The sequence below is a fragment of the Melitaea cinxia genome, chromosome 3, assembly GCF_905220565.1.
Source record: "Melitaea cinxia chromosome 3, ilMelCinx1.1, whole genome shotgun sequence".
NCBI lineage: Eukaryota > Metazoa > Arthropoda > Insecta > Lepidoptera > Nymphalidae > Melitaea > Melitaea cinxia.
The window spans coordinates 17590282-17616051 of NC_059396.1; the positions used below are offsets into that span (position 1 = coordinate 17590282).

Sequence of the window (25770 nt, forward strand, 5' to 3'; positions counted from 1 at the left end):
TTATTATCAATAAAAGTAGCATGTTACTCAATAACACGTTATTTATTCATTAACTTAATTCCAATTTGCTATTAATACTCGAACGTAATAAATGTCACGTTTGTCGGTTACAAAAGAGGGTTATTATATTGAAATAATTACACATAGAATACTAGGTGTTAGATTATATGTCTTGTAGAAAAGACTATCGAGTCTCTTCAAAGGTTCTGAACAATACTTTATATTTTTAGAGTTCCTTACGCAAATGGTGCTAATAAACTCGATAACTTAGCACGTGAAGAATTAGTAACAAAGTATATAAAAAGATGACCACGCGACACGTGTACAATCTTCACAAATACGAAACTTGTTACAATAATTAATAAATAATAATAAATAAATACCTCACACACTGTACTGTACTGTTGTACTGTGTGGCTACGGTACTAAAGAATATAGCCAACCCCTCCTTTCCCGTGGGTGTCGTAAGAGGCGACTAAGGGATAACACAGTTCCGCTACCACCTTGAAACTTAAAAGCCGACCGATGGCGGGATAACCATCCAACTGCTCTGGCTTTGAAATGCACAGGCCGAAGACAGGCAGCAGTGTCTTCGGTGCGAAAAAGCCAGTACTGAGGTCACCAACCCGCCTGCCCAGCGTGGTGACTATGGGCAAAACACATGATTTCACGTTATTTTTGGCGTGAAGTTGTGGAGGCCTATGTCCAGCAGTGGACTGTATAGGCTGTAATGATGACCTCACACACAACTACTACTAGAATTATTCTCCTGTGTCGGGGGTCCGGAAATACGCACAATACACGAGCACAAACGGACAGAGCACGGCAAAGATATATCCATGTATATGTCCATCAGCGGGGATCAATCCAGCGCTGTAACCGTAGCGCTAGGTAGGGCGTCAAGGATTCAAATGTAAGGGATAAGATTGGAATTTGGAAGGATTCAAATGTACAGTTTTATATACTACACAATTTAAAACAATTCTAAAGTGCTTTGGTAGCCAATTACATTAAGGAAATGATTTGATTGATTTGATGATTTTGATTAAATAACTTTTTCGTAAAACAGGAAATAAGAACGAATATATGTTCATTCGTTAAATTATTATATATAATTAACAATACATGCAAATTTTTTAGTGATTTAACTGTCATCAACCTAAACGTGTATCATTTTAAGCATTTTTATCGTATAAATTAAATATCTGCCCGTAATCGGTATATGGCTGAGTAAACAAATTAAAGAGTTGCCTACGCTGCGACGTAGGCACTCGTAAAGTAAGTACCTAGATGTGCTCGCAGTTTATGTACACACGACAACAGCCAAGCCCTCTTACTAAACTATTTTAGTCTTCATCATAGCAATCGTTAAATATAAACTTTAAAAAGGTTTTATATTTAAAAATATATAAAGTACATTTTTTATTATCGTTCACTTTTTATTCCTACATAGTCGAAACTATATAACAGTTTTGATCCAAAAAACAAGTTATATTCATAGTTTAGATGTCAGTTTTAAAAATTTATCGATTTTGTGGGAATTTTTAGGGTTATCAGCATTTTTCTAAACAACGACGTTTAGGTACTGTTTTTGATTAGTTGTTAATTACATAAAAATATCCTTACTTGCATTGTTAATAGTCCTAATAGTCCAGTAGCTAGATATTGATATCTAATTATGTACGTGTATTTATGTAACCATGCAATGTAGTGATATGTAAGTAAATAACAAATAAATAAATAAATATTAATAATAACTATGTGCAAATACATTTATACAAAAAAACCGTCAGTGTCGGACCACGTCCTAGTTTTACAAGGCAGTCACAGGACTGTCGATTTGTAGTTGTAATGAAAAATCGCCTGTGGTACCTATTATAATAAATGCATGTTTAACAAAAGGCATGGGCATTTTGAGGCCGTGGATGTTAAATTTTAAATATATATATAAATAGTGAGTGATTATTTTAATGGACAAAATAATACGTATATAATTCCTACATATGTTTACATACTGTCCTTCATAAGATAACTACATTTTTTAGGATATTTTTTAAAGAGTAAGGTGTATAACAAAAATTCTAAATTAGAAAACAGTAAACTTTTACAATATGAATATAATTCAAACGCACAAATATACGAAAAAAAAAACGTTACCAAAATTTATATATTCTATTGCCGCCTACAATTGTTTTAGTAGACATTTTTTGTATGTATAAGTCGATAAGGGCGTGTTTTGCTTGCGACTCACGTATCAACACCGCATTGATAAGTGGTCGGTACGTGTGTTCGCTCTTCGCATTCTCGCCTTTACTGCCACTCGATTAGACTGGCTTACGACGTCAGTCGCGATGAAAATATGGAACCATTTTCCTTTAGATATTATGAATTAAATTTACGAAGGTATTTTTTTTTTTCATTTTATTTTAACACAACTTTATTAGCTATTCTTGAGTGTAATTAACGGTAACGTTGAAGAATACTAGTGTAACATTTTTATAAGTATCGCGGTTGTATTTTAATTGAGTGCTCGTAGACTGGTACGAGGAAATACAGTTTTTATATTCTGAAACATCCATTATATTTTTAACGTTTATTTTCTATTTTAGTTTTTTTTTCTCTAGCCGTTGCAGTGGGAGGGATAGGGAACTAAAGACACTAGCCGCGAAAGAGGAATAAGTTCTTTAAGAGTCTAGGAGCAGTCTGGGTAGATGGCCGTTCTAAGGGTCATCAAGCATGTCTCCTGTTATGGGGCTGATGCTAGTGAGATCCAACTCAGCTTAGAAAGCGTTCTTATACAATATTACAACTATCGATATAAGTACTTAGTAATTCAGTCGATTGTAGTCCACTGCTGGACATACGCCTCGGCAAGTTCGCGCCAGTCATCCCGGTTATAGGGCCAAAACTTCTGCCGCGAACTGATTAGGGTTTTGCTCATAGTCACCACGCTGGGCAGGCGGGTTGATCGCAGGGCTGGCTATGTAGCACCGGAGACGCTGCCGTCCGTCTTCAATTTGTGTATTTAAATAACTACTTAAAAATACTTTACAATAAAAAATTACACAAATTGTCTAAACGTTTCATGTATCCTTGACAAACTTTTTAGAAGAAAACACGAATAGCATATACTAACAGTTAGTCAGCAAGTACTAATGATTCGATTAAGACAACGCAGTGATATTTTAGCGCCTTTCGAGGTATTTCATGATTATAAATTGTATTAAGATATTAGAGTTCATTGTGTATACCTAGAACTGTTTATATTTATTTTTGAAACAGCGGCTTAAGAATACATGTGAATATATTTATAATTTCAACATCTCGAAATCTCAATGAGATCTCGACGAGGCATTTCCCTACAGTGTAATTGTACATTCTATTGAAGAAAACGAGGATTTTTGTTTTTCTTGAGACTCAAGTAATACTTACACGTATATTTTTAATCAAAGTCGCGATGTTTGATAACATTAAACTTGTATTTTCTTTTTTTTTGTAATGTTAAAATAAAAATTTTAAAAATACCCTCCGCAGTAAGTACATTTAATGACAAAAATACCTTATTACCATTTTGGTAAAGACTCTTCAAACTGCTGGAACGAATTTTATCGAACAAAGGTAATAATTATAGCAAGGAAACTCGCTTTTGTGCAAAAAAAAGACAGCATTAAAATCTGTCTATCCATTCGAGAACTACAATGCTATAGACAGGCATCGGCGTTAAACTTATAACAAACTTATCTTTTTCGGTCGAGAATAACAAAAATAATAATAATAACAATAATATTCAATTAATTAATCGAAGGTTGACAAGGTTGACGATATTAACATCATCAACGCCACACCAGGTTCAGGTTTAGATAATCATTTTCATCAGATCAACAAGCCACAGTTCGGAGCCACACGGAGTGGAGCAATCATAACAATACCGCTCAATTACCAACGAAGTACACGTTCAGCCTTAATCACGTACCTAAAGAATATTATAGAAAATATTTATTGTTTCCGCTGCACAATGCGAGCTATGTTTCATTGTATGTCACTAATATCATAAACTGGTGTTTGTAAGTGAATCACGTAACAAATTGATTTAAATATTTAGCGAGTTTCTGGAACGACACGTTACTTTAAATTGTCTTATTATCATCTGTATTAATAAGATAACAAGATTCAACAACACAACAACAACAACACACAACAAGAACAAGAGCGAGTTTCTGGAACGACACGTTACTTTAAATTGTCTTATTATCATCTGTATTAATAAGATAACAAGATTCAACAACACAACAACAACAACAACACACAACAAGAACGAGTTTCTGGAACGACACGTTACTTTCAATTGTCTTATCATCTGTATTAATAAGGTATACAAAAAATAAGTAAGTAAACATCATCTATCTAACATGGTAAAGAAGAATTTGTTTCAGTAGGTTTATAAATAATAATTAAATTATTAATTGTCGTGTTTGGCATAAGTACAAAATAATAAAAATACTGGAGTCGTCTGAATAAAAGAGTAAACACTCAAGTGTCTGAGGAAAATTCGTTCGCCTGTAAAACTAAACTGACTTCAATTTGTCGAATCGCCAAATCAACTCAGATCAGGGAATATAAGTAACGTCTTTTGAATAATATACCTCGATTTGTAAATAATTTCAGTAATTAACTCAAATGACACGACAACTCAAGCATAATATATAAAGCATTTATAATTTTTAATTACCTTTTTAAACATTTTTTTTTATATACATTATAACACAAATTATTTAAAATTTATACTGAGTGATAATAGAATTATTATAAAAACGTAAAATCATCTCATTCAATGTGTATTAATAAAAATAACTCACATTCGATTGATCATATAAGTAAAGACATACTTAACTTTTAAGTATGACATTGACTTAATAGCTAGAACTTGCGTAGAATAAATAATTAAGTTACCAACCTAGCCTACTGCGGTGTGTTATGCGACTGCAGTTGATAACTGTATAAGTAACTGTTCTATATTTTACAAAGACAATGGTTATCCAAATTGATAATTGCTGTACTAATATTAAGCATTAACAGGTTTCGTTTTTGATTTGCAGGAATCGTAACCTCGGCCGACAAAAAAAATGTGTGTGTGTGTGTGTGTGTGTGTGTGTGTGTGTGTGTGTGTGTCAGCTTCAACGCACGACTGGAGTTTACTCCTTCAGATCGACTGTCCAAATAGGCACAAAAAAGGCTTACTAGTCTAAGAAAAAGATTAATACCCACCTACCCGATTCTCAAAAAAATAGTATTCAATCCTATTTCGGGTTGTCTGGAAGAAATGGCTAACTAGCCATAAGACCGCCTCCTGTACTACACATTCTTAAGTTGTCTGTATTATTATTATTTTGTATTTGCATATTGTGGTGTATCTATCGGAATAGGGTTCCTATAGATGGTGTTACAAAAACGTAATGAGGTCATTCGTTCAGTACATTTTATTCCTCAATTTTTTTTCATACCGTTGGCCTTATATGAAAATTGATTCTTAAGGAGGGAGGGAGGATTCTTAAACTCCAAAAGAAATACTAAAAAGTGCAATTTTTTTTTAATGAAATCACGAGGAAAAAACGTCGAAGTAAAAAACAATGAAATAGTACGTCAATTGATAACTATTGCGGTAATAACTGTGACTAAATACACAGTTGAAGTATTTGAAAAAAATAAAACCAACGTATGTTGGTAAGTAGATAGGTACATCTATAATTGTGTTTGCTCGCAAACGAAAAAAAACCGACTTCAATACATCGACGAGTAGTACAATGTAGATCGACGAAAAAATAGTCAAGTAACTGCGCGTTATCAAAGATTACTCAAAAAGTAGTTATCAGATCTCAATAAAATTTATATGTGACCACATGACAAACATCAGCTTTCGATTAAATTAAAAATTATTAAAATCGGTACAACCAGTAGAAAGTTATGCGGTATAATACAACGTAGGTCGACGAAAAAAGCGTCAAGTAAAAACGCATTATTAGATATAGCTCGAAAAGTAGTTGTTAGATCTCAAATAAAGGGGTTGTTTCAAATTTATATGGAGCCTGGGCTAGGTATTTGTACAGTATTTTAAAATGTTCAGGTTCATGAAATAGTAATTATTTCTTCATTATTTCTCATTAAAAGGCCGTTTTTACGAGGTAGTTTTTATTTTAAGAATTAAAATCGCAACCACTTGGCATCCTTTTGACAATGACATGTACACAAATGTCATGATGACATTTTACATAATTATAAATAACTAAAACAATTGGTACCTACGCATCCAACAATAAGTCGATTCTGAGGAGACCTGTGTCTAGTAATGGGTTGTGAAAAGGGGCTGAGACGGATATTTCAATGTCTTATTTATTTAAATAGTGACATTTCATCTAACATAGATAACAAAAATACATAGATAGATGGCGTGGATTCACTTCGAGAGTTACCATTCTACGTATGTACCCAATTATCAATTTTATAAACTACCTCTAAATCACTGTAAAACTACTTAAATGCATATTTTATTTTAATTTCTATGATTTTATACTATTTTTTCGAATACTGTACAAAGACCTGGCCCAAAATGAAACAACCCCTTTAAATGGGACCAATTGGCACACACCACCTTTCGATTAAAAGAAAATTCGTCGAAATCGCTCCACCCAGTCAAAAGTTCTGATGTAACATACATAAAAAAAAATATACAGTCGAATTGAGAACCTCCTCCTTTTTTGGAAGTCGGTTAAAAATAAGCAAGAGACTGAACCTAGATTCACCAGCGCAACAGCCAGTTTCAATGACCACTACATCAACTATGCTGTCATTATTAAAAAAAAAAACTTTGGTCTCTTGGTAGAACTTACACGCTGACCATAGTACAATAAAGGTTATTGACAAACACTAAATTGCTGCACCTCATCGTATGGTGCCTTTATCACTAATTCGTTACGGAACCTTAACCAAGAACATTGTAATATCCCACTAATAAATTTCTAAACAAAACAAAACATTGTAACAAGCAACTAGACTCGTCTGAGATTCTATGAATTATCCAAACACTCTATATATACATTCATCTCTGTCACTCATTTATAATACGACAAAGACAGAAACAACGAGAATTGAAGAGTCGCTGCAGGTGCGTTTATCAACAAATATATACAAACACATACGCGATTGTCGCTCTTATTGCTTGATATGTATAAATAGCATAATAGTGTGAGGTCAAATACGAGTTAATTATCGAAGTGGCACTTTTGACGACTACGGTACTTATTATTAGGTGCGCATTAATCATTTAACAAAACGAAGTTAATTTCTTAGAAGGCTGTTTATGTTTAGTCTTATGGTATGAGACTCAATAGCTAAACAACTATAATTGTTAGCAAGCTGTTTTTACTTGCCCAAGTTACGCTCGGTTATGACTTTTCTGTGTTACGAAGGAAAAAAAATTAATCTTGACTTATAAAGGACAAATTTATCTTATGATAAAACTTTTTTTATTTTCAATTGCGTAAAGCTATACAACTCTTTTTCTTTATTAGGTTATGAAAATATATCCGAAAATAGTTACTATTTTTTATTATTACAAGAGGCGATTCGTTTTTTTCACCCGTCCCGATTTAACTCGTATTTTTTTTATCTATTTGTAATTGTTCTAGGTTGGTTGCTTGCTAGTTTTCTTAATGAATATTTTTTTTTTTGTTATTTCTATACTCCTTTAATCCGTGATATTTTAGTGTAAAATGCCTTACTGAATCCAAATTTGATTGAATGAAAATTCCAATTTATTTATAGATATTCTGTGCACGTTTTAACGGATATTGACCACAGTTTATTACTATTAGTTCTAGGTTTCAAAGTAATATTTTGTTTAATACTCACATACTTGTGATAACAACCCACGCAGTTCAAAGAAATCACATATGCGGTGTACTTGTAATGTTTTACAGATTTACGGAACATGTTTTAATGTTTCCTTCGCACGCATAATAGAAATATATTTTAGACTTTTAGAGCTATTAAAACATTTACGAGGGTGCCAAGTTTTGTACGTATTCTAAACTCTACTATTCAAATTATTTAATATGAGAGAAAAACAATTAACGTTCATATTTCCATCCCTTCAACGATAAAAATTACGATTCCATTCATCACAAATATTAAAGATGGCTTTAAGCTCTCCCTCCTAACACGCCTTCGTTTAACGACTTCAAATAAAATTTAATTAAATTCATAGCGAGGCAACACTTTGAAATGCTCACGTATATACCATCTGCCATAATATTAACATATCATTCATAACACACGTCGTATTTTAGTAGGTTTTAAAATCATAATTTCAACATTAAATATCAAAAAAATTAACCCCACGTTTTTAATAAAGCCACCGAAAAGGTTGTAACAGTTTTTAGCGTTAAAAAAACTATTCCTGTACCGAACAAGGTCTGTGTCATAGACTAATAAAAATGAAATGTTTATTTTAAATTTAGAACTGACAGCGCCATGACAGCTGTCCGGCGGCCATTAACCGTGAACCCGAGCAAATGAACCGTCAAAAGTAACAATTTAATCTATAATTTACGCGATACAACGCATCAATTTTTTTAAACATTAACTTGTCTATGATTGTGTAATATGTAGTCATCCGTAATATATTAATAACAAAGCGTGACATTGAGGCATCTGTGCGTTGCGTCATTGTTTATATTACCGGTAGCACGTGTTAAGCTGTGGGAACAGAGAGAGCCTCGTAAAAAATACATTCGAAAGTCATGATCACTCGACTTTGTTGCCCTTTAGGTTTTTTTTTTGTAACGTTTTTAAAGCAAAACACCTGCCTCTTGCATCCAAAATCAATAAAAACTTAATGGAGCGGTTAAGTTTGAACCCATTACCGAAAACATTAACACAACTTAGTAGCGTTAATATAACATATTGAAAATATTTGTGTATAAAATTTTATTGAAAAACAAAGTTAAATCTATCTACTATTTAACTACAACTATTTAATTTTGTGAACATTATAACTTAAAAAATACAGGAGTAATTTTATTAAATTTGTCAATCTTTTCAGAAATCAGAAGTACTCAAACGAGGATGTCTTGCTCCATCACAAAACTACATTATTATATCTATAAAGAAATTAAGTATATACATTATATTCTAAATATACTTTTCTTAATAAACTTTGAAATTAATGTTTTCATTCTTCACGAAATTTTAATTAAAAGGTGAAACTTGAATAGCAAACAAAATTAAATTATAAGTCATATACTTAAGTACCTATGTTAGTAATTCGTACGATTTTATTTTTGTGTTACCCACACATTAGGGAATTGTAAACATTTTTAAATATCATATCAAAAATCGACGGCGCCACGGTCGCTTAGAACCGTATACAAAATCATCATATCAAAAATTTCGATCTAGCGGGTACATCGTTCCATAGCAGCACCGACACGGTCAGTCGGAGATGCAGGTTCGATCCCCGTTGGAACGGTCGATTTTTGATATGATATTAAAAAATGTTTAAAATGTTAGTAATGTTTTCGTGTCGATGGATGTTAATCTAATCTAATCTATCTCTAGATCTCATCTATATCTAGATTTAATTAATATACATTTATGTATATATATTTTATGTTGTATATTATAAAATTACATAATCCTTTATAAATACGGAGAATAAATATCAAATTTTATAATTTGACGTTAGAGAAAAGACATTTTTAATATCCGAATAGATTAATTACTTTTTTTATTTAATAAATGAAGAATTAGTAATTTTTTTATAATAGATAAGCTTATCTATGACTTTAACAAGACGGTGAAATTCAGAAAAAGTTATACAGCGTTATAAAGTCTAAACTATTATATAAATGACTAAAATTCCTTAGAAATTCTTCAAAGAATTTCGAAATGTGCATTCCATATAAATTACAAATTGCATTATAATATGATTGCGGTGCAGATATTTTAAAATCACTGGACTGAGGATGTTTTTTGACCGTAATTAAACATGCCTCGGGGTAAAGAAGCGCTCTTGTAACATAGAAATTAGGATGCCTCAATTGTTTTCCTTCATTCGGAATGGATGTTTCTGGAATTCTCCGGCTTCAGTGAGCTTTAAAAATTTGTGCTAACATTTAATGTAAAAGTTTTAATTATAAACAACGAAATAACAATTGGTTTGATAAAAATAACAAAACGAAAATAGATTATTTTTTTATTTCTAATGTTCCCGTACCGGGTTTTTGAACAATTTAAAAACGGACAATAATGCTTCGTTATTTATTTATAATTAATTATTAAATAAAGTAACAACTACGTACATTTCTTTATAAAAACTGAAACAGAATAACAAAATACTCATAATATCAAAGAATAGATCAATTACTTTTGATGTAATTTCAATAATCAAATTCCTTGAAAACTAAGACGAATTTATTTTCGTTGAAAAAAAAACGCAACCCATCCCATAGTATTAAACAAGATTACGAAAACCTAAAATAAAGATTAAGAAAGTTTTATTATTCCAGCTAAACTTTCAGACGACCCATCTTAGGATCCAACTCGTCTTATGAGCCATTTACACCACACGTGTCCTAAACTAACTCAACGCGATGTTTAATTTCACACAAAAGTTTAAAACATTTCGATAGAGAAGGGACGGGTTGATCTTGTGAGTACTAAATATATTGAGTTAGGACTTGCATATAATATTAACGAGAGTTTTACACTTTAGCTATAAAATATTTGAATTAAAACGATTTAAATAACACATGAGTTCACGCCATTTTTGGGCGCGAACTTGTGGAAGCCTATGTCCAGCAGTGGACTATATTAGGCTGAAGTGTGTGTGTGTGTGTGTGTTTGTTTGTTTGTGTGTGTGTGTGTGTGTTATTTAAATAACTAGATCCTTTTGGAATTAACTACAATATCTCTATAAACTTTTACGACAGTGACGACTAAGGCAAATACTTCATTTAGGAACTTAATATTAAATGACAGTATGTTAATTTTTTTCTTTTTTTTTAAATTTGCCATGAAGCAAACAAAGTATGTTAATTGTAACCTAATATCCTACGCGAGAGAAAATTTTGGCGAAGAGATAGGTACTTATAACGCGACACGATACGATTAGAATATTTCAATCATCGTAATATCATTAGCTGTCTATCCTACGTTGTCGCTTTGATTGCCTTTAAGTGAAGTTGTCGCGGATCTTATTATGACAGCCTAGGAGCGGACAATAGAACTATATATTCTGACTGACTAGACTGCTTTAGGCTGAAAAGATGGCAAACGGGTAACAATGAAGTTTTTGTTAAATTATATTTTATTACAAGTTTTAACATGTTCTCGAATTTACATTTAAAATGTATTGAACGTGAGAACGAGGTATAAACTTAAACCGATATAATCAAAAGACTGTATAAAGGAAATATCATCTTTGAAATACAGCTACATACTATCAACGATTTTAGAATTGAATCTTTTATACAAAAATAAGATAAAAATGTTCCCTTTCGAGTGTGGAAATCACAAATCTTTCGAATGTCACTGGAGCGAAAATGTAATTTTTATATAACTATAAATTTAAGGAGACAATTTGTACTTTATATAGAGTTATTTTATAATATTAAATAAAAAGCAATTTATAATTAATATACGAACACATTTACAATCGCTTCAGGCTGTAATATCCCACGGCTGGGCAAATGCCTCTTTATCCATGTAGGAGAAGGATCAGAACTTAATCACAACGCTGCTCTAATGCGGATTAGTGGATATATCCCTAATATGAGTAAAGATCGCTATCAAGTACATGATAACAACCGGGACCGACGGCTTAGCGTGCTCTCCGAGGCAAGGTGGGGAGACCCACAAGGACTGCACAAACACCCAGACCACGGCACGGCACGGACTGCACATCTGTATGGCCAATACAAATGTTTTCCATGTGCGGGGATCGAACCCGCAACCGCCAGCGAAACAGCCACAAACCAGTGCCGTGACCGTTACGTCCAGGTGTCATATTTACAATAAAAGCTTTATAAATAATAACCAAAACAATAATATATTAGTTTGAGATATGCATGCATAGTCGCGGATTACAACTAGTAATGAATCAATGGTATTTTAATTATATACAAAAAAAAAAAATGAAATATGAAGTAACATTTGAACGCTACGGTTAATTCGCTGCTTGTTTATTAGTAAATTTTATTTCGTTATACTTTTAGTTGCAAGTAGGCATTTATGAAAAACTTAAGCACTCTTTGTTGAAGAGCCTATCTATTTCTTTTATCTCACTTTTAAAAGTATCTTTTTATGTAAACAAACAATCTGAGCCTCGAGATCGTAAGTGGCCGCTCCAGACGTTGACTTGTTTTAAGAGTATTTTTTTTATACATTTAAATTGGCTTTTTCGAGCACATCGGAATATTCATGTTACAAAATCAATCGTGTCAGTTCACTGTAAAGCTACTGGCTTCGAATTGATTTAGTTAAAGTGCCATTCACGATGCGGCTATCGGAGTGAACGCGTCTCTTGGAACGTGGTAACTGAATAATTTGATTTAAAACAATATATCAATCATTTGATCTCAAACTTCATTCACTCATTTTCATTAATTGTGTCCAGTAGTGCGACAACACGTTGGCACAACGGTCACAGCACTTGCAGCAGCAAGTTGATAAATATGTGTGGGCTTAGTGATAAAGTGAATAAAGACTGTCAGACTGAAGCCGGCGGTAGACAACCTGTATCCAACAGCCACAAGGTGGAACTATAGACAAGAAAAACTAAATAATAGTAATAGATAAAGGAAATACAACACACACACATTACAGTAAATTTTCATAAGTACTTTTAGTAGACATATTTAAGCGTATAAGACTCAGTAACAAACAAAGCGACCAAAAAATATAAAATAAAACGCAAGTTGGGAGCCGACGGATACCATCCGACGACCGCTGGCTGGTTTAAGATATTCGATCGTCCTAAACTTTTTAGACCTTTTTTTTAATATCTTAAAAGTACTATATAAAATTTATAACATAAAACATAGTAATTAAATCGCCTACTGAATATACAAACCTTATATAAAATATATACCTTTAAATACATAATATAAATTTAACCTTTAAATAAGCTTATCTAATATCAAGCAAATAAATCAAGTAATATAAGACCGCAGACAGAGAATTATAGGTAATTATATTATATAAAAATAAGAATTGAATAAACTTTAACAATTTCTTAGAAAATAAACCGGAGTCATACTGTGTGACCTCTGATCTAAAGATAAATAATTGAAGACGATTATTTTTCGACATTTCGTTTTACTTGAACATTCAATAACGGCAATGATAAAAAATATTTTATGATAGAAATGTTAGAACTAGCAGTGTCCGCGACTTCGTCCGCGTGGATATTAATAAAAAGTTATTATTAAATTTGCCGAGTTATAAAATAAATAAATTTCTGAAATTAAAGTAGCCTAAGTTACTCCTTATTACATCAGCTATCTGCCAGTGGAAGTTCCGTCAAAATCGGTTCAGCCGTTTCAGAGATTAGCCGAAACAAACAGCCAGACAGAAAAAATTGTAAAAAATGTTATTTTGGTATATGTACCGTGTATACATCCATATAATGCATTTAGTAAAAAGTGGTTATTTAAATATTACAAACAGATACTCCAGTTTTATTTAATTGTATAGATTTAATACAATACTTTAATGTTAGATAGAATACAGTTTTACCCATTTCGATTGGTTGACACATACAGTAACCACCCTACATCTGTGAGTCATAGCGCGATGCTATTCAGCCTATTTATTACACTTGCCTAAAAAGATTATAATTAAACATTCCTATATCAATTTTATAATATACTAGCTGCTGCCCGCGACGTCGTCTGCGTGAACGCTATACAGCACCAAAAATACCTACGATTATACCTTTTAAAATAACATTGATTTACCCGTTTCTTCTTTACATTTCATATCTACAGAAAAATCTCATAGATGGCGCTGCTTTAAAATTGTTTTGTCTACTTATATTCATTTAATTATGTTTAACGGCTTAGTTACTTATATTGCGTGATTTTTATAATGTGAAGCTAGCTTATATACTCGTAGCATGGTTATTAACATAATAACAACAACATTCAAATATGCGTCGTTAGATTACACGTTGTTACAGAATACGTTGAGGAAATAAAGGTTCACTGCTCGTTCACGGTAGGTGATAGCATGATAATATGTAGCCTATATGTTGACCCGACTTCTTAATAATGTTTGTGCCAAATTTGAAGTAAATCCATGCGGTACTTTTTGAGTTTATCCCGGACATACATACAGACAAACAGACAAACAGACAAAAATTCTAAAAACCATATTTTTGGCTTCGGTATCGATTGTAGATCACACCCCAAGTATTCTTTTAAAAAAAATATTCAATGTACAGTTTTGACTTTCCTACCATTTTATTATATGTATAGATCACGGTACGACTCCAGCTAAACAATGGGTTGGCGTAGACACAGCAATGACTGCAATTATATTCGATTCCCGCTGATCGCAACTATTCTTATAGGTCACACAGATGTTTTTCGAAGTTTTGTAGTCTTATTATCATGCAACGTTTAGGAGGGTGGATAGATACCACTAAATTGATTTATCGCAGGGTATCTAGACATTTTTTTTTGTATACTATTAGGTCCGCAAAAAAGCGCTCGCTACAGCTCGCCTGATGGTAAACGATTACGGTAGATTATAGAGGCCTGTAATACTAAAAGCATCGCAAGCGCGTTGCCGACACCTGTCAGGAGCTTTGGTCACCGTACCCACCACAGGGACACAACACTGATTAAAAGCTGGTTAAGGCTTTAGATTAAGAACCGTCGAATTTTCTAAGCTCAAAACTTGACCTTTATGGGCGTAATTTCGTTACAAAAAAAAAAAAAGAATAAGCCTAACCTATCTAACTAACAAATTAGACTTTATCGACATAATTTGGTTACAAAAATAACCCTAACCTATCTAACTTCAAAATGCCGTTCTTAATCTTAAGCCTAGCCAAAAGCTGTATTATTCAGCTATAAGGTCGAGGTACTACCCCAGTCGAGCTGCTCCAGATTTTGAGCAGGATATTTTCTGCTGTGCCCTACCTCAGTTCATACATAAGCTATTTATTGTCTTGATATTCCCACGGGATCGGAAAATACGTACGTGAAATTGCGAGGCGATAATTCTAAAAGAAAATTTAAGTGTAACGTTAATGTATACAAAGCGATCGAATAACGATAGCAATAACAATCAGTGCACTAACGACCAATCGCTTTACATACATATAACAATTTCGAGTTCCAGAACACTTCCACGAAACAGTGGAGGTTCGTATCGCGTTACGTTTTTATAAACAATACTTTAGAGTTAACGATACATCGCAATGACTATAATGTAATAATCGACATCAAAATATAGTCAGTGATGCGTTTTTTCTTTTTTTTTATCCGACGGATTTAAGACAATAATTCATAATGGTCACTTCAAGTATATTTTATCCAAGGGTCAAAAGGGTTTAATTTTTCCATTATAAGTATCATATTTGTATGATAATTGTATTTTTATGTATGTATGTAGTATGTACTATACTAATCATGAACAGAACACTAAAATCTTATGAGCTGTATTGTATTACGTTTATGCGGTGTCATTAGATTAATCATAACAGTGCTATAGTCATAACGAATGAGCATACACATTATTTGTGTGTATGTTGTGTGTGTTACGCATTATTGTAATCTGATTTATAAGATTTATTTCGCATTTTATAAATAATCTCTACATAAACTCTATAATCTAGAGAACATCGAAGAATGTGGTAAGAGTGATTTAGCCACTATCATCATAATTTTTAATATTTATTATAATTATATACAATTGATTTAAAATTTAATTCAGCAATTTAAATTCTAGTACCTAATTGCAATTATATTGTCATATCCGTAATAAGATACTCGTATAAGTAACACTATAAACATTAACGCAAAAAAAAACAAAATTAAAAAAAACCGTCCGTCACATATTTTTTACGCATATAAATTGTTTGCTATGTGCGGGAATCGAGCCCGCAACCGCCAGCGTAATAGTCACAAACCAAAACTGTGACCGTTGCGCCAATGCGTCGGCAATATTTAAGTATATACCTAGATAGGTATTACAGATAACGAAAAACAAGTATAAAATACATAATACGTCAAAATACTGCTCCGACCGGTCAAATTACTATTGATGTTACCCACGGACGTCTGGACAATGGCCAAAACAATCAAGTAACGCTCAGTTCCAATATTTCATTTTATATTCCATTCTTTATTGACCGTTGCTTACCATTCCATTCAATTGACCTTCACTAGTGAACTAGTTCGCGAATGGTTTCATATAATTTGTGCATTGTTCAATTCGTGATGAGTCCGAAGATTGGTTTCAACTGTGAAAGTGTTTTCATTCAATTCAGATTTTATTGAAACTAAGAAAGTGGGTTTTGAATAAAAATAGAACGTCGAGAATGTTTTTCTTTCACCATTCATTCCATGTTGCGAGTGAATGAAATTAAAATAATACGTATTGTTGATTTAACGGGAAGGCTATAGAGTATATGAATTGAAAAAAATGCATATTCTAAGATTAAATTTCAAATATTTTAACATAATCATTTAAATTTTAACATTTACTCATTTAAAAATAAATATAAGATTCTAGTTGTCGTCAATAACTGCAAAACAAGCATTTACCTTTATTTTATACACTATACAGTATATACACTTTACCAACTGAATCTACTTCTACGAAATAGACATAATACAAATGATTATCCAGTGTAACGGACAAGTGTAAAAGCACAAAGATATTTTTTATAATGTTCACACAACAGCGAAGGTAACCAGTGTTACGATATTAAAATAATAAAAAAAAAACAAACATAATAGGGATTCACGACAGACGGAAAACCTTTTTTTATCCAAACAGTTGAGAAAGTATTTAAAAAAAATAATAATGACAGTCCATAGAATCTTTAGAATACTTTTATTACTTATAGCGGAATATGACAACTATTACTTACACAAAGCAAGCTTACATAAAGCAATGATATTGAAGTTTTTGAAGACTATGTAAAAGTAGAAGTGTGAAGTAATACTAAGACGGTGTAAAAGATATCAACGAATTTATAACTTACTCAATATAAAAATAATAAAAACTTATGAAAATATAGAAACTAGAATAATTTTCTATGAAAGGAAGGAATTCACAAGAAGTATTTTCTACAGTACATTTATGTAGTTAACTACATCTACGCTTCAAACGAAAATAAACAACAGAATCAACGCAGTACATCTTCAACTATAGATAATGTCACATATGTAAAACTCTCAAGCAAGGAAAACAATTATGTAATAAAAAATAGTAAACTTTACATAATTAAACAACTGTGGCCAAATTTATATTCAAAGTAACGTTATTACAAAGTTTGTTTACGAGTCATATTATGTCTTAGGCAACCGAAATGAGTTACTCGACTTCAAGGTTGTATGCATTTAAATGATATTACTATACTATTCACACTTAAATCGACGAACTATTTTTATTCTGATAATATAGGATATTTCTTTTTTCTTTTTTAAATCAAGTAAAGGAAGAAAGTTACTTTCAAATCGATTTTAGGATATCGATATGCTGGTTTTTAAATAAACTATTGATAGTGGTATATATCTGCAATCTTACAAGGAAAGATAAGAATAATATTACCGTTTACTAACAAATTTAATCACTCTAACCTTGAAGTGTTAGTCACTAGTGCTAATAGACACACTACCTATATGTGATAGAGATATTCGCTAAATTAAAACATTCAACATACCTCCACGAAAGCATCCAAATTAAAAGTAAAACCACCGAAATTGTTACCAATTCTGAAACACTTTAGTTCACTTTGCAACGTTACACAGGATTGCACGCTCGCTGATCACATCACATTTTGCACTTAAGTGAAACAAACCAAAAAATTAGATCCAGTTCGTCTATACAGCGGTACTCTTTGTGATATTACACGTGAACACAAGCCAGGAGTTTTTAATTTTTTTTTTATTCGTACGTCGGTGAATACGCGCGGTCCGTGCTGTAACACGTCGCACGTCTATACACGACGCAGGCGGCCGAATGACTGAGCTAGTGAGGGGAGCGAACGAATGGAGGGAGTGAACGCATTCGGCGCATCTGGTCGTGTGCGTGTAAACTTGCGAACTGTAGCAATCACAGTCGAAAAAGAATTATGAAAATATAATAATTGCTATTAACCGACTTCCAAAAAAGGAGGAGGTTCTCAATTCGACTGTATTTTTTTTTTTTTTTTTTTTTTTTTTTTTTTTTTTTTTTTTTTATGTATGTTACATCAGAACTTTTGACCAGGTAGACCGATTTCGACAAATTTTGTTTTAATCGAAAGGTGGTGTGTGCCGATTGGTCCCATTTAAATTTATTTGAGATCTAACAACTACTTTTCGAATTATATCTAATAATGCGTTTTTACTTGACGCTTTTTTCGTCGACCTACGTTGTATTATACCACATAACTTTCTACTGTGTGTACCCATTTTGATAATTCTTTTTTTGTTGGAAAGGGGATATCCCTAGTTTGGTACCATGATAAGAAAACCAGGATCTGACGATGGGATCCCAGAGAAATCGAGGGAAACTCTTGAAAATCCGCAATAACTTTTTACTGGGTGTATCGATTTTGATAATTTTTACTTTAATCGAAAGCTGATGTTTATCATGTGGTCACATATAAATTTTATCGAGATCTGATAACTACTTTTTGATTAATCTTTGATAACGCGTATTTACTTGACATTATTTTCGTCACCTTACGTTGTATTATACCTCATAACTTTTTACTGGGTGCACCGATTTTGACGTTTCTTATATAAATTAAAAGCTACTATTCGTCACGTGGTCCCATTCAAATTTAATTGAGATTTGATTAGTAATTTGTGAGTTATATCTAATATTGCGTATTTACTTGACGGTTTTTTCGTCACCCTACGTTGTATTATACGTTATATCTTTTTACTGGGTGCACTGATTTTGATCTTTTTTGTATAAATCAAAAGCTAATACTTGTCATGTCGTCCGTTTTAAATATGATTGAGATATAATGAGCAATTTTTGAGTAATCTTTGATGACACGTATTTACATGACGATGTTAAGACGACTGCGGTCATGTTCAATACTGTGCCACAACGCCATCTATCAAAATTTTATGAAATTACGTCGTTCACTATCGATCAAATTACAATATTCCACTAGAGTAGAGAGTAGCAGTTTATTCGTTATAAATATATTTGAGCTTTTAATTTTTGAGTTATCGCTAATACTGGGTATTTACTTGGCTATTTTACGTCGACCAACGTTATATTAACCTCATTACTATTTTACTGGGTGGACCGATATCGATGATTCTTTTTTTAATCGATAGGTGGTGCTTGTCATGTGGTCCCATTTAAATATAATTGAGATTTGACTCGAACTTTTTGAGCTATATCTGATATGGCGTATTTACTTGACTGTTTTTGGAGTTTTCACCTTAAGAATCGATTTTCATTTAAGGCCCCGGAATGAAAAAATTGAACAATAAAATCTACTGAACGAATGACCTTGTTAGAGATGGCGTTCAGACGTTTTCTAATAACGCAATTAGGTTCCGATAGATGGCGTTATAGATTCATTTATTTACAATTTGATATAGTGATAATATATTTCTTAGACTAGTAAGCCTTTTTGTGCCTATTTAGACAGTTGATCTGAAGGGGTAAACTCCAGTCGTGCATCGGAGCTGTGTGAAAACATGAACAGTACATATTTTTAATAAAAAAGACATAAACCGTAATTCAATATAAATCCGCTTCAACTAAAAAACCCGCCGTAATAAGCGATGTCAGCGCTTCGCGCGAATCGACGACGGGCCTTTTATGAAATCTCTGCCTACAATCGCTAACAAAATGTTAGAAATAACAGTAGAACATTATATAATTGTACAATTTTATAATGTCGCGTTATATGGAATACGAACAAAGTATTACTATTTTTTCGTCGATCTACGTTGTATTACTCTTCGATGTAATTGAAGTCGGTTTTTTTTTCGTTTGCGAGCAAACACAATTATTACAATAAAAATATGCAAATGATTGTATTACACATTACTCATTTGTATATTTATTAATGCAGTATTAATAATCAAAATATTTGCATTTAATAAAAGTATCGCAATAAATTTATGTAGCGCTAAAAAAGTTAATAGGTATATGATAAACGTCATACTCAATCGTGTTCTCTAAACGACTTTTACTTCCATTCACCTAAATAAAAACAGGCAACAATAATTTAGCCGACAAAATGCCATCGCGTCTCACAAAATATGTTACGAATGGGAAAGAAGAAAAAGTCGACGTTGTTTGCAGGGCGCTCATTTATTTTCATAAGCCGTTTATCAGAAAGAGGTTGATCTTCCACCGACTCACGCCTTATAATTCCTTTTTATTATTTAGTAACAATTAGTATAATATTATTGTATAGACACGATTTAGAACTCCGCTTTATTTTGGGTGTTAAGAAACTTCATACTTACTATTTTTTTTTATGTCACTAGGTCGGCAAACAAGCGTACGGCTCACCTGATGGTAAGCGATTACCGTAGCTTATAGACGCCTGCAACACCAGAAGCATCGCAAGCGCGTTGCCGACTCAATCCCCAATCCCCCCAGGAGCTCTGGTGACCTTACTCACCAACAGAAACACAATACTGCTTGAAAACAGTATTATTTTGCTGTGATCTTCTGTAAGGTCGAGGTACTACCCCAGTCGGGCTGCTCCATATTTTGAGCAGGAAATTCCTGCTGTGCCCTATATTTTAGATTAAATAAAAAATATAAAAACGTATTAAAGTTATACACTTATTATTATGGCTTCTGACACTTGCGTTTTGCTCTCTTAAAGTCGATTTGGTAAATGTCTGTTTTCATTAATTACCAAAATGAAAGTAGCGAGAATATCACTATTAATGATTTTGATGGTATTTTAGAGATAGCACTTCACAGTTTGTCCGATTTCAGACTATTGCATGAAATGATGGTTATTTCGTGATGTAGAACTTTAGCACTATCGATGTTATGTTATTAACAAACTAAAAGCGTAGGTATAGTGTATATTAAAATATAATGTTTTACTCTAATAAAGAAGATAGGTACTCAAGTTAAACCTGGGCTACTTTTTTAAATCTTGTTTCTGTAAAACTATGATTTTTGACTTGAATAACTTATCACAGAAGGCACAGATATCATTTATTAAATAAAATAATTGTGTCTTTAAAACGAAAAAAAAAAAAACCGACTTCAATTACATCGACAAGTAATACAACGTAAATATACAATAAAAATTATCAAGTAAATACGCGCTATCAAAGATTACTCAAAATGTAGTCATCAGATCTAGACCAAATTTAAATGATACTTCATAGCGCCACCTTTCGATTAAAAAGAAAATCCCAGTCAAAACTTCTGAGGTAACATACGTAGAAAGATTACAATCGAATTGAAAACTTCCTCCTTTTTTGGACGTCGGTTAATTAGTTGCTTTATTACATAGGTGATGATCCGTCGATGTTTTAATACTGTGTCGTGGGGGACGGACAATTAATCTGTTATAAATTAATTAAACTAACATTTTTTGTTTTAATTTTAAACCATATATAATTAATAAATAATAGATGGATTAGGTTTGGTTATTGTTGCATTTTATAAGATGAAGCGTGGGAACGGTAGCGGTTAGGGTGAGCAAAAAAAAACTAACTTATGCTATTAATTTAAAAAGACAGATGAATTTTTGTTAATGTTTATATTTTAACATTTTAATGATAATAAGTTATAAATCATCAATATCCTTCTCATAAATTGAGAAAGAGGCCAACAACCAGCAGCGGGATGTTACAGGCTAAATCGTGAAACCACATACAGAAATATAAAAGTTCCAAATCTAACCAAACCTTAGATGATATTGTCACACGTGGACAAGAGATTGACCAAGAGGTTGACCATATCATGAAACTTGACTCTATTTTATGAATTGGTCGCGATATACATACATTTCATTCATCGACAGGAAATTACTATGAATCATGTACAAGCACACGTAACCGCTTGAATCAATTCGAGGAAAATTTGCAATTTTGATTCGTAGCTGTCTAAATATAGCTTGCAAATCTAATACAGATGTACTAGAAGCGTAGAATAATTCTTATGAATCAATAAATACAATTTGATATTTATCTTTCATTTTAACGCGTTATCACACGGCTTATTTATTCATTGCTACCTACTTATACTTTTTGATTCAGTCTATATTACAGATTCTGTCCCAATGCTGGGCATAGCATAGCTTAATCCACCACACTGCTCTATTGTGGGTTGGCTGATATATTCCCTACTATGAATAACGATCTCTATCAGATGTATATGATGATAACAACCGGGACCTACAGCTTAACGTGCTCTCCGAAGCACTGTGGGGAGACCAACAAGGACAGACAACCAAACCGAATAGAAATATTTATATAAATACAAATATCCCTCCCGAACGGGAATCGAACACGCAACGATGTTCAATACTTACACAGTACACACCACTACACCATAGCGAAGTCTTACAAACGTTTCTGACAAACAATTTTAGACAAGAATGTTTGTAATATAAGTCATAATTCGAGGTTTGTCTTATCTGATATGACTGTTTGGGACGGTAGCCACAGTAATTAGTAGTTGTGATAGCAGTCGCGATTTTGGTTCGCGCTCGACTAATATTTGTGTAGGTCACACAGATGTTATGTGCCTTTTATGCCTTAATGCCAAAAATTAGAGGGTTAATTCCCAATCGGAGCGAATAGTATAAATATATTCTGTTTACTTGTCTTTTTTGATATTCGAGCTGCACTTATTGCGAATTTACTTTTTTTTATTTCAGTAATTGAATGTCAAAAAAGTATAACAAAGAATGAATTAGAAAAAAAGCAATGCATTTCAAGTAAAATGACAGATTAAAAAGAGTGTTTTTTGACTAATTGTAATAAGCGCCAAAAGATAAAGTACGGACTAACATTATCATACTTTTTAGGATTACCTATGTATTGTGACGTCATGTCGTCTTTGATATTGAGAGAAAATGAGATATATTTCAAAATAGATATATAGGAGAAGAAGAAAATAGCTATAAAAGTTTGTTATATATGTATAAAGTAAGTTACGTTATCAGAAATCTATAATCAATTGTAATAAAAAATTCGATTTTTTTCTGAAATGACTTTTTTTCACAAAAAAATATAAAGCTGCATTAAAATTGATATATTATTATCATGTATGAAGTTTACTAATTACGAGGAATAAATAACATAACAAAAAATAATACGAATAAAAATTTTACTTATCTCGTAAAAATACAACAAAAATAAAAATTGTAATTATACAGTCCTTTATTTACTTTAATACCCTGAAAGTTAAAACAAAAAAAAATGTTTACATGGTAGACATCGTCGTGGTATCGGAAAAAGTTTGTTATAATTTCGTTTAAGGGTTCCCGAACAATGGGACGAAAATTAGGATCATACATATTTGTCTTTATATGTACACATATTAAATACATACTTATCCTTTTTCCCAAATTACATGGATGGTCCATGTTGTTGGGAAGAAGTTGCTTAGGGCTAATTTTAAACTGAAGTGGGAAATATTCTACTCAAAATCTATAGCAGCCAACATTACAGAAGATTAGAGCTAAATAATACTGCTTTCAAGCAGTGTTGTGTTCTTGTGGTGAGTAAGTCGCTTGCGATGCTTCTGTTGTTGCAGGCGTCTATAGGCTAAGGTAAGTTTAGTAGGCAGGTAATATATTTCCTTCAGACTTTTTTGGTCTTTTTCACCCCAACAATAACAAGAATAATGTTAATTAAGTGAATTAAAAAAAAACTTTTACCAATCTGCTGGATACCATTATACGACAGATTAGATAATCTGAAACTATATCAATGACTACTGAAATTAGCTCCTAATCTAAGAAAGTTAACTAGAAACGATTATCAACGCTCCAAAATTTTTTAATACTGAAATATGATCAACATTATCGAAAACTAAGTGATAATTCCTTTAAATTGTGCGCCGAGTTTAAAAAATAGACCAATTTAAAAATACCAAAGTCTTAACCAGAGAATGCTTGCAGGATGTAATCACATATTTATAGCTTAGTTAGGAATTCTTGCTTCCATCCTCTCGCTTCTTATCTGAAACTAAATCTCTACTTTGTGAACGGAAGACGGCTATTAGAACCTTACTGAGCATGAATGAAAATGTATTGCTTAAAGAATATCCTTTCCGCATGAGGTGAAAAATTTTCATAGAAAATATGTCTATTTTAGAAAACAGTAGAAATAGATTAAAGCAAGTAGCTCAAATTTGTATAGTAACAATTACATACACGATTAAAAACAAAATAAACGATTGAAAGGGTACAAGACCTGTTTTATGTGTACCTAATTTTTGTTTCGCTAAAGTTGCTACACGTAAAATAAAACATGTCGAAATAACGAAGAATTCTATTCATAATTTTGACAAAAGTTGTGATTATAAAACTAATATCCTGAAAGTGTGAATCTCGTATTTTATATTAAACGTTATCTTTTAAAACTATTATGTTTTACTATCGGTATTTTAAATTCAATTGAAACAGAAAAATATCTTAAGTAAAAGTAATAAATACTATTATTTTAAGAATTAGAAACGACGGTTCTATGTTAATTTAGTTGTCAAAGACTTTTGAGATTGAGAGAAACATCAGGGACGTTTTAATTTCTTTCAAGCCCCGCAAGGATAGCATAGAAATTGCAAATACGGTGCAAATAACAATATTAAGATGAAGTACTTCCTGTGTAACTTAATAGTACTATTGATTACGATAAGTTCCGCAACGCTAGTTTAATTAATTTACTTACAAAACAGACAGCACCGAACTAACAAATTAATGAATTACAAACATGTAGACCCGTATCAAGCAATCATACAAATATTTTGGGGAGCATTACTCGAAAACCAAATTGTCAAGATCTGATATCTAGATGTGTATGGAAGCGTGGTCGACGTAATACAGTAGCGGATGAAATATAAGGCTTTATATCGAAAAATATTCAAGGGAAACACAATCGAAATATTTACTCATAAGGATCAAATTGGTGTAAATGTTAAAACGGTTAGCAGTGGTAGCGGTGGCGTTATTTGTTTGTATGATTTCAATAAACGGGACTCCCCTCTGAACATAAATAATGCATGTCGAATTACACGGAAGCCGTGATAAAGATCGATAATAATGGAACAATTCGGCGCGTTGAATTATTATAGTACACTACTATTAGATAATGTAAGACTGATTGCCGAAAGTTGTATGCAATTATTGAACACTACCTGAGTTCCGCGACAACACCTGTAATGGCTTAAATAATACATAGGAGAGATACGTTTGTAATAGGATTAGGTGATACAGCTTAGAATTATCTCACGCTTTCAGAATATAAAACTGACTATAGTGTTTTATAGTCTAAGTACTGATTCGCTAATTATAAATTCGAGCAATAACTATCAAAT

The 25770-nt window shown here is 32.2% G+C and overlaps 1 protein-coding gene across 2 annotated transcripts in view; it reads right to left on the minus strand.

The window, feature by feature from the left end:
- Positions 1 to 18332, minus strand: part of LOC123669642 (leucine-rich repeat-containing G-protein coupled receptor 5-like) — a 271862-nt gene extending 253530 nt beyond the window's left edge. For both annotated transcript variants that reach the window (XM_045603238.1, XM_045603239.1), the window contains exon 1: positions 17954 to 18332. The gene's annotated coding sequence lies outside the window, so the exon portion shown is untranslated. The remainder of the gene's footprint in view (positions 1 to 17953) is intronic.
- Positions 18333 to 25770: the final 7438 nt, after the last annotated feature.